This window comes from Nycticebus coucang, chromosome 10 (genome assembly GCF_027406575.1).
Source record: "Nycticebus coucang isolate mNycCou1 chromosome 10, mNycCou1.pri, whole genome shotgun sequence".
Classification (NCBI taxonomy): domain Eukaryota; kingdom Metazoa; phylum Chordata; class Mammalia; order Primates; family Lorisidae; genus Nycticebus; species Nycticebus coucang.
The window spans coordinates 113605337-113621110 of NC_069789.1; the positions used below are offsets into that span (position 1 = coordinate 113605337).

General features: G+C 40.1%; 1 pseudogene; it reads right to left on the reverse strand.

The window, feature by feature from the left end:
• Nucleotides 1-2324: 2324 nt before the first annotated feature.
• LOC128597299 (ras-related protein Rab-6A-like) lies at nucleotides 2325-7720 on the reverse strand (annotated as a pseudogene).
• Between the last annotated feature and the right edge of the window lie 8054 nt (nucleotides 7721-15774).

The window sequence follows — 15774 nt, forward strand, 5'->3', positions numbered from 1 at the left end:
TATCTAAGAAAAGGAAACAAATGAAATGAGCTTTCTTATTGCCCCACTTACTAAGCGGAGAACATTTCCATTCTACAGCACAGGGAGGAGAAACCCAAACAGATCCCAGCCATCTCTCTGAGGCAGAGTTTAAAGTTTGGGGAATTTTATTTATTTATTTGAGACAGAGTCTCACTTTGTCATTGTGGGTAGAGTGCCGTAGTGTCATAACTCACAGCAACCTCAAACTCATGGGCTCAAGTGATCCTTTTGTCTCAGCCTCCTGAATAGCTGGGACTACAGGTGCCTGCTACAACACCTGACTAGTTTTAGAGATGGGGTCTCGCTCTGGGTCAGGCTAGTCTGGAACCCGTGAGTTAGGCAATCCACCAGCCTTGGCCTCCCAAGTGCTCACTTATTTTTCTTTATCCCCTTGATCACTGATTTAAAAAAAAAAGAAAAATCTGTCTTAAAACCATCATCTGCTAATCATCTACTGGGTTTAGTCTCCTCTTTTTTGCCTTGCATATGGGTTACATTTTCCTCATACATTGGAGAGACTGGGTTCTGTTAGGCTTTCATAATAGAAAGAGAAGAACATAGATTATTTTTTTCTTTCTCTTTTTTATTTTTCCTTTTTTTTTTTTTGAGAGAGAGAGAGAGAGAGAGACTTTCACTCTGTCATCCTGGGAGAGTGCCGTGGCATCACAGCTCACAGCAACCTCAAACTCTTGGGATCAAGTCAGCCTCTTGTTTCAGATACCAGAGTAGCTGGGACTATAGGTACCTGCCACAATACCTGCCTGACTAGTTTTAGTGGTGGGGTCACACTCTTGCTCTGGCTGATATGAACTCCTGAGCTCAAGGGATCCTCCCACCTGGACCTCCCACAGTGCTAGGATTACAGGCGTGAGCCCTGATTACTAATTGGATCCTAGCCTGATTATTTTTCTTTCAGCAGTTTGGCTAAACTCAAGCTCCATATTCTATAATCTCCATCACTTATTTTAGACTTAAATGGGCTGTTTGGCATCTGCATTCATATGCAGGCATTAGCCAGAGACTCAGATAAAAGTCATAACTAAATTTTATGATACCACCTTTGTGACTGCCACAGGTTTGCCCCTTACTTGCACCTGCAGTTGTTCGGAACCTTTTCCTTTGTTTCTTTCAAAAGTGGGGCATGGTGGCTCACCCCTATAATCCTAACACTGCAGAAGCTGGAGGATCACTTGAGCTCAGGAGTTTGAGACCCAGAGCTAAAGCAAGACCTCACCTTTATTCAAAATAGAAAAACTAGCCGAGCATGGTGGCAAGCACCTGTAGTCCCAGCTACTCAGGAGCTTGAGGCAGGAGGATCTCCTGAGCCCAAGAGTCTGAGGTTGCTGTAAATTATGACACCATGAGACTCTCCCCAGGGTGACAGAGTAAGACTATCTCAAAGAAAAAAAGAAAGAAAAACGCTATTTTGTAAGTACTCCATATATTTAAGAACTTAGAAAAAAAGAATGAGCATGATGGGGGAAAATATGATAAAATGTTTAACAAATACAATTAAAAAATTAAAAATAGAACTATCATATAATCCGTCTATCCCACTACAGGGCATGTATCCAAGGAAAACGACATCAGCACCTTTTAGAGATATCTGCAACCCTATTTTCATTGCAGCATTATTAACACAAGCCAAGATACGGAGTCAACCTACATGTTGATATATATACACAATGGAATACTATTCAGCCATAAAAAGTAAGGAAATCCTGCTACTTGCAGTGACATAGATGAACCTGGAAGCCATTAATTATGTAAGAGAAATAAGCCAGGCAAATAAAGACAAATATTGTGTAATCTAACTTACATGTGAAATTTAAAAAATGTTGAATATACAGAAGTAGACAATAAAATGGTGGTTATCAGGGGCTGGAAATTGGGAGTAGGAAAGGTTGTAGAGATATTGGTCAAAGTATACAAAACTTCAATTAGATACGAGGAATAAGTTTAAGAGATCTATTGTACAACATGGTGTCAATAGTTAACAAGGTATTGTATTCTTTTTTTTTTTTTTTTTTTGTAGAGACAGAGTTTCACTTTATTGCCCTTGGTAGAATGCCGCGGTGTAACTGAGCTCACAGCAACCTCCCAACTCCTGGGCTTAGGCGATTCTCCTGCCTCAGCCTCCCGAGTAGCTGGGACTACAGGCACCCGCCACAATGCCTGGCTATTTTTTTTGTTGTTGTTGCAGTTTGGCCGGGGCTGGGTTTGAACCCGCCACCCTCAGTATATGGGGCCAGCGCCCTGCTCACTGAGCCACAGGCGCCGCCAAGGTATTGTATTCTTAAAAATTGCTAAGTGTATATTTTAAGTGTTCTCACAAAAAAAATGACAAGTGTATGAGGTGACACATGTTAGTCTGATTTAGCCATCCTACTTTTATACTTATTTCAAAACCATATATTGAACTGATAAATACATAGAATTTCATTTGTTAATTAAAAATAATTTAGAAAAGAAAAATATTCCCTTGTATGTACAGCAACTTGCTTTTATTATCAATTCCACATGAAAGAAATCTGTTTCAATCCATAGAATGAGGCAGCTCCTATGAAGGAGAAAACATAGATCTTAATTCTAGAAATTCACCCTTGTTGAGGATAACCTTGATGAAACATCATCAGAATTTCAGAACAAACAGCTACTAAAATTACAGGCCATTTTGTAAAAGCTATTGAACATGACTTAAGTTCCAGGTGAGCTGTTTTTATTTCCCAGTAGATTTTTGGAAGTTTATAATGATATATACAATCAAATAGAAAAAATGAATATGGATACATCATAGTTGAGAGAGATTTGTTTACATTGGGAGACAGAATAAATGATTATCAGTACCTGATCAGGAAGGGAGATGTCGCTGCATGTCATAGTTTCCTGCAAGGTGCTAATAATTAGAAAATTGCCACATAAGTAACTACATCTAAAATTAAGTTGCAGACATTTCTGTAGTAATAGTAGCAACCATTTTAAGAGAATAAAAATGTGTTACAAGACTGACATTGTTCAGAAAAGGGAAGTAAAAAAAAAAAAAAGAAAGGGGAAGCAAGTTAATTCCTTGGTATCAGTCAATATTTCCGAACAGCAGCTGATAAAACATGTTTGATATGTTTTCCCTTCCTCTTTAGTTTTTGTAATCCAGCATATGGGCACAAAGAGCAGTCAACATCCTAAGGAAATATGGGAGATACAAAAGGCACAGCTATGAAACTTTAAAATCTCTTCTTTTCTATAAAACATAATCATACTTACAGAAGAATTATTGTTTATATCATTGTGTTAGTATATGTAAAATATTTAGAATGATATGTAGCACATAAAGCTCTGTTTTTTAATGAGTATTATGATTTAATATGTAGCACAATCAATTTCTAAAATGCAGTTCTGAGCATAATGTATTTTGACAAAGAGTGCAGTGGCTATCAAGTGTCTATAGGAATGTGTATACTTACTTCAAGACCTGGTCATCCCTGTCATATGGGCATTTGTTCTATTTTTAGCCTCTTTTCCTATCTCAATGAACTACTTGTAATTTCTTGAACCCAGAGTGGTATTTAATACCTTTACACATGTTGTTTCCTTTGGGAAGACCCTTGGCTCCCATTTCTTCCACTTCTTACTATACTAATCTACTACTAATTATGCTGTGTGTAGCTCTGGCTTGACTTCTTGACAACTATTATTTCCTTACTTAATTGTGCTCACATATTAGTTCGAGACTGTCTTAATCTTTGTAAAGTATAATAACTTGAAATATATAAATATATATATAGCCCTTTCTGCAAAGGGCTATATTTGCCACTGTCTGCAAGATCAGAAACTACTTGAAGGAAAGACCATTTCTTTTTTTTTTTTTTTTTTGCAGTTTTGGCCAGGGCTGGGTTTGAACCTGCCACCTCCAGCATATGGGGCCAGCGCCCTACTCTTTGAGCCACAGGTGCCACCCTTTTCTTGTTTTCATATTGAATTGATATTTATTTCAGGACATGCCATGTCAAAATAAAACAGTCAACCCTTGCTTTTGCTTTTTTTTTATTGCCCTCAGTAGAGTGCTGTGGAGTGCTGTGGCGTCTCAGCTCACAGCAACCTCCAACTTCTGGGCTTAAGCAATTCTCTTGCCTCAGCCTCCTGATTAGCTGGGACTACAGGCACCTGCCACAACACCCAGCTATTTTTCTGTTGTAGTTTGGCGGGGGCCAAGTTTGAACCCACCACCCTCGGTATATGAGGCTGGTGCCCTACCCACTGAGCCACAGGCGCCTCCCTCAACCCTTGCCTTAAACAGTAATATTGTATTATAAAAGCACTTTACAACTCCACCCCATCTTTGAGTATAAGTTACTGGGCTAATGGTTATCTGAAAGCATTTGTCTATTCAGATCCATAATCCCAGTGCTCTCTGAATATTACAAGGTGACAATAAGTGGGAAGTGGCTGAGGAAGAGGAAAGAGGGGACTAAGGTTCTCCCAGTTAAGGATCTTGTTACAATGAGGGGATGAGGAAGCATGAAGATACGTTTTTTGTCTTTACATCTTTATGCTGTGTTAAGTAATGCTTATAACGTAAATTTAGCAGGCTTTTCCTCAGCTGTAAACTCAGAAATTTTCTTCCTGCAAACAATGTATTTACAAAGTGTTTATTAACTTACACAGCAATCTCACAATAACTAGTAAAGATTAAAAGGGTGCACTCCTATTATAATTGTTTGCAGGGTTTTAAGGGAAATACATATTGCCATGGTTATGAAGCTCTAACTAGATTCAATAAAACATAAAAATTGAAAGTTTTCAAACAAAAGGGCAAAGGAATAATGTAATTATTTGCCACCTGAAAGAAAGACTTGGACCCCACTTCAGGTATAAATCAGATGGTGATTTATTACACCTGTGCAGGGGACCCTGGTGATTTATTATACCTGCGCAGGCAGGTTGCTACCCCAAAGGGCAAAATGGCCGCGAAGAGAAAAGCAGGCTGCTTTTTATACTTTTTTATGCTACGTGGCAAGCTAAGCAAAAACGGAAGCAGAAGGTGGCTGCTTAGCTCAGGGGTGGGGTTACAGTGAGTTGGGGGCTACAGCGTGGTGATTGGCATGAGGGCGGGGTTACAGCCAGTCAGGGGGTTTGGCACTGGTTATAGCAAGTCAGGAGGTTACATCGTGGCAGCTGGCCGGGGACAAACTTGCCTAAGCTTTTCACCATTGTTTAGCCACTGCTAGGGGGTTTGGATCTGCTTGAGTCAGTTTTTACTATTGTTTGGCAAGGGAGCCAGGGAAATCAGAGAGAACTTCCGTGTAACCTGTTCTCGAAATTAAACTAATAAGGGGGGTTTGAGATGGACCGGGACTCAGGCTGAAACAGTTAGGGGCCTTTAGGGGTTTTCTTGCTGGGTTGGTTACTACAATAAATATCACCAAGGAAAAAAGACCATCCTGAAAGACCCAGCATTTAAAAAATGCTAAAAAAATAAGGCATTAAGCTGCATAATATTGAGTTTTATTTCCATTCTCTCCTGTCCTTCTTCTATGTATGCTTTTTCTAATCTGCCTCTAGGGGCTTACAAAAGAACAGTTTCTGTCTTCAGTTTGACCTCAAATGTCTGAAACAAAGTATTTGCTTTTTTGGTAAGGGCTCTTTTCTTGGTAAGCTTTAGATATCATTATTCCTACTAGTTAAGTAATTTAATTTTGATCATGGTGAAAAATCTAAATTCTTCCACTGGTTCTTTTTTTTGAGACAGAGCCTCAATCTGTTGCCCTGGGTAGAGTGCTATGGCATCACAGCTCACAGCAACCTCCAACTTCTAGGTTCAAGCGATTCTCCTGCCTCTGCCTCCCAAGTAGCTTGGACTACAGGTTCCTGACACAACACCCGGCTGTTTTTTTTGGTTGCAGCTGTCATTGTTTGGCCGGATTCGAACTCGCCAGCACAGGTGTATGTGGCTGGCGCCTTAGCTGCCACAGGCGCCTAGCCTCTTCCACTGGTTCTTCTTAAAGGAATTTGACTTTTACAGTACTTTGCCTGCATAGCGTTTTTAAAAAAGAGCAAAAACTCAAGTGAAATCTATTGCTTAAAGATTTGGTTTTAAACAAACAGAATAACTATCTTGACAATTTGAAAACCTTGGGAGAAATTGTTAGAACTTGACGATTTTACTATGAAGAATTAAATATTAAAAATATGTCTGAAGCACTTGGTTACTTTTCTCTACCAGAGTCTAATAAACCATATGTGAAAGGTTCATTCGTTTTGGTCAGAAATTTTATGTTCCTCTATTGTAAGTACTTAGTATGTTCATTACTCATTTTGAAGATGTACTAAAACTTTTTCATCCAAACATTGCCCACCGTGATAGCTGCATTTCGACCTCAAAGAAAGTCTCAGTAATTTATATCAGTGCACAAGAATAAGTTTAGACATCTTGATTCATGGCCCAGAGCAAATAATGTTTGTAAAATTGAAGGATAATTCCAATGGGCTTAGTCTGACTGATGCTTTGCCACCTCTTGTTTGTTTTGAGGAAAGGAGGGAGGGTAAGAATAGGGAATGGGCTTGAGGGAAGTTGATAAAAGCAACACGAGATCAAATAGGCAGTAAACATAGTGCTCCTTAACCAAGCCACTCATACTGTTGAGATTTCCTTCATTTGAAGTACATTATCAGAACATGAAAAAAGGAAAAAATGTTAAGAAAATGTATCTAATTTTTAAAGTTATCTCTGGAATCTTGGCTTTTTGTAAAATATAAATAATGAAGACACTGATTTTTTTGTGCTTGTGAAGCTAACAGATCTTCTCCATGAGATAGGCAGCAATGATGAATTGCAATACATTATTACTTAAGGGAAAAGATTCAAGCGCATGTTCACACTGCAGTCAATGAAAGAGTAAGGGGGCCAAAGCAGTGAGCTTCTGGAGAAGGGCTGAAGATGCCACAGGGGATTAGCAGAAACAGCTTCCATTGCTGAGGCTTTTCCAGTTTTATGTCAATCATGTCTTCTCTGCATCTGTCCTGTGTGCTTTCCATTCCAGGCAAAGCTGCTGCTACACGTCGGAAGAGCTGCTTTACATTATATCCTGCTTTTGCACTATGTTAATAAACATAACTCAGTTCTTTGGCTTTCCTCTCTCCCTCTTCAATTGACACTTGCCTCTTGTCAGCAAGATCTGTTTCATTTCCTACTACCCTGTTTTCCAGAAAATAAGACATCCTCCGAAAATAAGACCTACTTACAGGAAAGATAAGACGTCCCCTGAAAATAAGACCTAGCGCATCTGTGGGAGCACACCTTAAAAATAAGACACTGTCTTATTTTCGGGGAAACAGGGTAGTATGATGATAACATCACTTCCTCTTTCTTTTCTGACATCATCAATCCATTTTGTAGTTTGCTGGAATGAGTTAACATTTGTGATATCCTAAACTACTAGTCTGCAGAATCACGGATGTAACTGGGAATGAGGCTACGGAAAAGTTCCTGACCCGCAGTATCCCACAGCTGCAGCCTGAGGGTTGGATCCTCCAAGTACATTGTTTTTGATAAAAAGTGGATGCCAATTGTTGCCTGATAAGTGTTGTCAAAACTGTCATACATGAATCTGGTGATGAAGGATGTCTTTCCAACGCTCTGCTTTCCCAGGAACACCAGCTTGAATTTCCTCAGCGGATTCCCTAAGTCTCCGCCAGTGGACATGATGGAGCAGGAGGAGCTGCTGCCCCCTCAGCCCAAGGACCTCCCTGACCGACCCTGCTCCAACAGGCTGAGGAGAAAGGCCAGCGGAAGGCCGGGAGCCGAGCTTTCTCAGCCCCTGCAGGGCCCGGCGGTGGAGCAAGGCTGGAGGGCAGCGGGGCTCTCCAAAGACAGGCAGCCGTCGCCGCCGCCGCCGCTTTCCAGCACAGTCGCCTAGCACTGGGCGAGGCCCGTGGTTGGGAAGCGAAGCAGGGCGGTGTCAGAAACAGCCAGGGCTGTGCTCTGGGTTCCCAGGGCTGGTCCCTCCTCAGCACCCGGCAGGGAGACTGGGGTGAGGGTGGCGGAGCCGGAACCGCAGAAGTGTGTCGAAAGGACCATTCTTTATGATGTTTTTATTGCAGTATGTACAATAGGTAACATTAAATGCTCCTAAGGTGGGTGATAGATGTTTTTAGGTAATTTAAAATGTTTAAAAGACATTTTATCTTGTGTAGATGAATGAATCAGTAAAAAAGCAAATCAAAAAATGAAAGAAAAGTAAATGAAGAATGTACAGAGAAATGATAATTTTTAAGTAAATTTCATCTATAAAATGCAAACCAAAACTTGTTAGAGAAAAATTGTCGTGACTTTCCATAGTAAAAACAATGAGAATAACATCCTGTTATACTTTATTCCATCATACTAAACCTAGATTTTAAAGGATTATGTTATTACAGGACTTAATGTCATTCAGTGATGTGGCTGTTGACTTCACTTGGGAGGAGTGGCAGCATTAGATCCTGTTCAGAAGACCCTCTACCAGGATGTGATGTTGCAAAATTATAGAAACCTCCTGTCATTGGGTAAAGATCACTTTACTAAATACCTTAATTTAAGTTCATTAATTCCCTGCCTTTATTCTATTGCACAATTTATAGGTACTCTGATATTCTCAATGATTTTGTACTTGGACATTTACAACTTATTTTCTTTAATTATACAGTGATTGTATACCATTTTACTTTCCAAATGAATGGTTTACAGGCTCTAATACTGCTTAGGACTAATAGAGATTTCTCAAGTCCGTGCAGTCCAGGTGAGTGAAACCAAAGCAGTGAGAGTTAGTGGAACTCAAGTATTAATTGGCTGTGGATGGTTGGAACCCTGGTTATTTTAACACTTTTTCTTATAGTCTCTGAACCTTTTAAGGTGACTTAGAGTAAGTGAAAAGAGGTCATCAGTAGAAATGAGTCCTCCTCCTCATACTGTCTTTTCCATTTGTATTGCTATAACAAAATACCCAAGACTGGATAATCTATGAAGGACAGAAATGTATTTTTAACATTTCTGGAGGTTGGGATGTTCAAGATTGAGGTGCCAACATCTGGTATCAGGTGAAGACCTTATTGCAGCATCCTTACATGGCAGAAGGTGAAAGGACAAGTGGAGATGGATATGTATGTTCACATGTGGAAGAGAAAAAAGGTGCAAACTCACTACCATAACTCCTTTTTATTGTGACATTAATGTGTTCAGGAGGATGGGGCCCTTATAACCTAAACATCTTACACTCACACCACTGTGGCATTGGAGATTAAATTTCCAACAAATGAATTTAGGAGAGGGCACATTCAGACCACAGCACCCTAGTTCTATATATGACTCCGAGGAGAAGATGTACCTCTTTTTTAGATCAGATCAGATCCTTGTCTACTTTGGCCCTTTTTTGCTTAGCCACTCTTCTTTTGTAGCCTGTTACATACAACCACCCTTCACCACCTTCTACCAATATTCAAATACCTTTTCTAGTATCCTTTCAAATATTTCTAGTCTTTTCCATGTTTTATGATATCTAGGTCCCTTAGTTTATAACTAATTATTTTTTGAATCGAATGTCTTAGGCTTATATTGCGTACCTGTGAATTATGTTCTGAACTCTCTTTTAATAATGCCTTACAATTCTATCCCTCACTGTTTCATGATAGTAGTAGGATTCACTTTTTTTTTTTTCTCTAGAAGCAGTGTGGCAAGTTTATTATAGGTATCAGGAAGATATAAGAAGGATGAACCTGTGGAGAGAGATTCTGAAAATAATGCATTGTGAAATACATATTCTCTGAGCAAAACCTTTGTTTCATTCATAGAAAGATCCCATAAATGTGACTCAAGAGAAATACGTTTGAAACAAAGTTTATATTCAAATTTCCAGAGTAAAAGCCATTCAGAAATGAACTTTGATGAGCTAAATGGTCCTGGGAAATCATTTTCCCATGCTGTATTTGAAACCTCCCATCCTCCAGGCCAGTGCTATCAATGTAATATATGTATAAAGGCTGTTAGCATGGTAACAAATCTTAAAAGACATCACAGAATTCACACAGAAAGAAAATCTTATGAATGCAGTGAAAGTAGTTGTAAGTCAGAGTTCACCATACACCAGAGAATGCAGTGAAAGTTTCATTGTAAGTCAGAGCTCACCATACAGCAGAGAATTCATACAGGAGAGAAGCCATACAGATGTAGTGACTGTCAGAGAGGTTTTGGTACAAAATGTCGTCTCTGCACCAGAGAACTCATACAGGAGAAAAATCATATGGATGCACACACAGTCAGGAAACCTTAAGAACAAAGTATTACCTCATTCTGCACCAAAGAATTCATACAGGAGAGAAACTATTTATGAATGCAAAGAATGCGGAAAAGCTTACAGGGAGAAAATCAAGCTCAGGTTACATTACAGAGTGCATACAGGAGAGAAATCTTTTGAATGTGATTATGGAAAGGGTTATATGCAGAAGTCAACCCTGATTATCTTTCAAAGAATTCACTCAGGAGATTAATTTCATGGATGTACAGAATGTGAAAAGGCCTTCTGTAGTAATTTTCACCTTGTTGTTCACCAGCAAATTCATACAGGAGAAAAATCCTATGAATGTGAAGAATGTGGGAAAGCATTCAATGAAAACTCACACCTCATAACATCAGAGAATTCATACAGGAGAGAAACCTTATGAATGCAGTGAATGTGGAAAAACTTTTATATACACATCACAATTAATTTTACATCAGTGAAATCATACAGGAAAAAACCTTATGAATGCAAGAAATGTGGGAAAGCCTTTAATAAAAAGTCACACTTCATAACACATTGGAGGATTCATACATGAGAGAAGCCTTATGAATGCAGTGAATGTGGAAAGCTTTTATAGACAACTCACAGCTTATATTGTTCATCGATGAACTCATACAAGAGTGAAACCATATGAATGCAGAGAATGTAGAAAAGCCTTCAATAAAACGATGTCCCTCATAACACATCAGAGAATCCATACAGGGAGAAACCTTATGAATGCAGTAAATGTGGAAAAGCTTTTATAGATAAGTCACATTTCATTGTCCACCAGAGAACTCATACAGGAGAAAAACCTATGAATGTAGCAAATGTGGAAAAGCTTTTATACGAAAGGCAATGCCCATTATACATTGGTGAACACATACCGGAGAGAAGCCCTTTGTGTGTCTCAAATGCCAAAAAGCCTTTAGCAGTACGGCAATGCTCAGTAGGCATCAGTTGATTCACATGGGAGATAAGCTCCATGGATGCAGCGAATGTGGGAAGACCTTCCACTAAAAAAGTCATCTTATTATTTATCAACTACGCCATTCTGGAGAAAAACCTTATGGATGCATTCCCATTCCCTGTGGTCAAATCTTCAACAAGAAATCACACCTCATCAGGAGACAAACCATTTTAGTGTAATCAATGTGGTAAAGCCATTTTTGAAAAATCGTCCCTCAGTGTCCATCAGAGAAGTCATGCAGGAGAGAAACCTTATCAGTGTAGTGAATGTGGGAAAACATTTTCTGTCAAGTTCTTCCTCACTTCCCTTCAGGAAATTCATAGAGGAAAAAAATTTCAGGAACACAGTAAGTGCTGGAAAGACTTAAATGCCAACTTTTCCTGAATATAAAAACTCACATGAAAGACAACCTGTAAATACAAAGGAAGTTAAGACACTTTTCTATTAAGTTTGGTTTATGTACACGTCAGAAAACATATCCAATAGAAATGTCTTTTAAATGCAGTGCACAAGGGAAAATAATCTCCCAACAGTGTAGCCTCGTATTTCATTAAAGAGAATATGAATTAATTAAAGGTGAAAAAATCTTGTTTTTTTGTTTTTTGTTTTTTTTGAGGCAGTCTCATTATGTCACCCTTGGTGGAGTGCCTCATAGCTGGTGTCATAGCTCACAATAACTTCCAACTCTCGGGCTTAAGTGATTCTCTTGCCTCAGCCTCTCAAGTCGCTAGGACTACAGGTGCCTGCCACAATGCAGTTGTCATTGTTGGTTAGAAGGTCCAGGCCAAGCTCAAACCCTCTAGCCTCATTATATGTGGCAGACACCCTACTCACTGAGCTATGGGTGCTGAGCCTAAAAGTGAAAATCTTAAAGATAAATCTCATTGTATGTCACAAACCTTTTGAGTGGAACACGTTTTTGCATAGACCATTATAAAAATTTTCACTGAAGAAGTTTTTTTTTTTTTTTTGTGCTGCGAATCCTGGAATACCTTCCAAACACATGAGTTTTCATACCAAAGAGTATATGTGATTGAAGTCCTGTGGATGAGATGTCTCTGCCATAGGACCCAAACTTGTTATGCATCAAAGACTATTTATATTTACTGTGGAGAAATAGTATAGCGTAATAATAGTAGAAAAGGCTGTTTATGTGTAAGTTATTTATAACAAAAATTCTAATCCTGCCACATTAGTACGTAGTCGTAAACAACAAAGTCATTTATGAAGAGCAGATAATCACAGTATGCCAACTGACACTGTTACATATTTGAATATGTGGAATAGTCAGAGCAGCAAATTAGGAAAGGTCTCAGCTGTGTGTATTTTACATTTATAGAATGGTTTTCAAATAAAATACCATAATGAAAGAAAATTGTCTATTATGCAATTCTTAATCCAGTTTGTATGTTTAGTTTCTACCAGAACATACCATCATTATAAGTTTTGTATATCATAAATCGCAAGGCAAATAATCAGGTTTAAGATTAAAGAAGAATTCTAGGCTTGGCGCCTGAGGCTCAGTGGTTAGGGCACTGGCCACATGCACTGGGGCTGGCGGGTTTGAACTCAGCCCAGGGCTGCTAAACAACAATGACAACAATAACAAAAAATAGCTAGGTGTTGTGGCAGGCGCCTGTAGTCCCAACTACTTGGGAGGCTGAGGCAAGAGAATCATTTAAGCCCAAAAGTCCAAGGTTGCTGTGAGCTATGATGCCATAGCACTCTAATAAGGGCTAAATTGTGAGTCTCTGTCTCAAAAAAAAAAAAAATTCTATAATATAACACCATGTACCCTTTTTCTTTACTGTTAACTGATATATATATATATACATATAAAAGGATTGGGTAGTTCTTTTCAGCCTGTTTGAATGAGAATCTAAGCAAAGTTTCCTCATTAAATTTGATTGATGGCTTCATTTAGTCTCTGTTTTACTTAATACAATTCCCCCAATTTTTAAACAATGTTGAGTTTTTTAAGTACTTGGCAATGGTCTTGTAAAATATCTGATCGTTTTCTTTTGGTATTTTTGATTTGTTCTTTTCTCCTTAATATTTATTATGAATTGGTAGTTTGTTTTAAGTCCTGATTAGATTCAAGTTAAACTTTTCACCTGTATACCTTATAAATGATGCTGTTTACATCACATCATGTGAGGATGCACATACTATCAGTTTGCACTTTTATTAGGTAAGCTAAATTGTCTCCCTTGCTTAATGTGGTGATTGTCAAGTGTACCAGTTGAAAAGGTGTGTTTGCAATTAGCAAATAACCTGTGAAGTGGTATTATGATAAAGTTTGAAGAACGTGTCAATAGTTAAACATTAATGAAATGGAAATCATACAACTAGGTGCAGAATATGAGAAGCTCAGAAAATACTAAAGTAATTAAGAAATTTCTGACGAAAAGGATTAAAAAGTGAATTGGGAGACAGAGGCAAGATGGCTGACTGAAGCCAGCTTTCCACAGAGGCTCCCATTCAGAAGGAGAGTTAAAGGACAGAAATTTAGCATGTAACCTGGTGGATTAGAGCTGCGCCAAGAGAGAAAGTTGAAGAACATGCATCAACCCTACTGAGGAGAGCTGCAACCCCAAGGATACAAACAAAAAGTACAAAATCCATCACCAGGTGGATGTGAGTTCCCTCCCCCAGGAGAACAGCTTGGGGTACTCCATAAACAAATGAGCAGAGTTCAAAAGTTGTCCCATTATATCCCACAGGAGAGACCCTCTAAAAATTGGACCTACTTCTCCTACTAGGATGCCACAGCACTCTCCTGCCAGCCATAAAACTGTATATATATACTATACCTGCAATTCTGAGCTCCCAGTACTCCCCTCAGTTCTCACTCAGGTCTGGAGGCCTGTCCCCCCAGGATTCCAGATTCTTGAGTATTTTATCCAGAGGTGTGGACAGGGCATAGACTGCTGCTGGTCAGTGCTGATTCTGCGGCAAGGGAGAGAGGAGAGGACGGTAGGCTGAGAGGGAACCACACAGAAGCAGCTGTGAGGCACAGAGCAGCAGCTGTTTTTGGCAAAAATAGGGCTCTCTCCTGTATATTCCAAGTCACACTCCATGTCTCTCTGGGCCACCAGAAGAGGCCAGGCATCTACTCTGGTGGCAGCCACTGCTGGAACAGATCTGGGATGGAAATGGAGGTGCGATGAGTAAAGGGTTTGCCTGAGGCTATACCGGCCTGGGTGGATCACGGGGACTAGAAAACACACTTGCAGAGCTGGCAGATTCCCAGGGCAGGGCTGACCCAGAGGACTGCTTGACTGAGCCTGCGATTCACCCGCCCCTCAGGGGATCATTAGCCCAGACAAAGGAGGGCAGGCAGAGACCAGAACTGACAGCTAACTCCGTGTCACTGGAATACAAACAGCAGTGAGACCAGGCAGCAGCACAGACGGGGCGTGAGGTGTAGGTTCTGTGAACTCTAACAGCACCTCTTCTGCAGGGGAATATAGTCAGGACAGAAAAAAATTCTGCGAAGTTGTTCTGTTCTGTCAGTAACGTCAATCAGGGGCAGGGCTGGAACTGAGTGAACAGCTCCAGCCTCCATTAAGCATCCAAGGTTGTCAGGCCTCACCTCCCCATGCTAGATAGTGGCAGAGAGTAGCGGCCTGTCTGAGGAGACATAGATATCCCTGTGATTCAGGTAGGTACAAACTCCTGGAGTATCTGCTCATTGGAGGGAACTGGGTCACAGCCCTGTGGGGTTATCAGTGACTGCGTGTGACAGAGGTCCAAGGTGGGGAAGGAGGCATCAACCTTCCTACACTAATCTATTTGCTGGGTGGGTCCTCCTGACCTCACAGAGCACCAGAGTGAGTCATATTTGAGTTGTCAGAAGACGCCTGTGATCTAGTTGCCAGAGACCTTTTAAACTCTTCCACCTGAGACAGGTGCTGACTGAGACAATTGATTTGGACCTCTTGAACTGGACCAATTCCCTGAGGACTATCCAAGTGGTACCCTGGGTGTGTGGTTGTGGGAAGGTTTGATGTTCCTTTTCCAATTGTTGCTTGTGGGGGGCGGTGTGACTTAATTGCTGGTATTTCTCCACAGCTGAGGCTTCAACCCAGAGTAACTGATTCACTATGGTAGGACAGAGACCAGCTGAAAACAAAACAGAGCCACTTAGCCCCACCACACCAAGCAGGCCCCCATTTTCTCAGGCTGTAGCACTGTACGGGTCCTTGGCAAAACTCCAGGGGAAAAGGTACAGACCCCAGTCCCAGCTTTTGGGCAAAGGGCTGGTTAATCACTACTTCTGGAGCCCCGAACCCCACTTCTCTAATCCACTCATCTAATCAAATGGTGTCAAACAATCATGGGGCAAAATCAGTGAAAAAACTCTGATAACATGAATAACCAGAGTAGATCAACCCTCCTTCCCCCAAGGAAAGACATCGCAGACACAACTAAAGATCCCATTCATAAATAGATGGCCGAGATATCTGAAATCGAATTCAAATTTTGGATTGC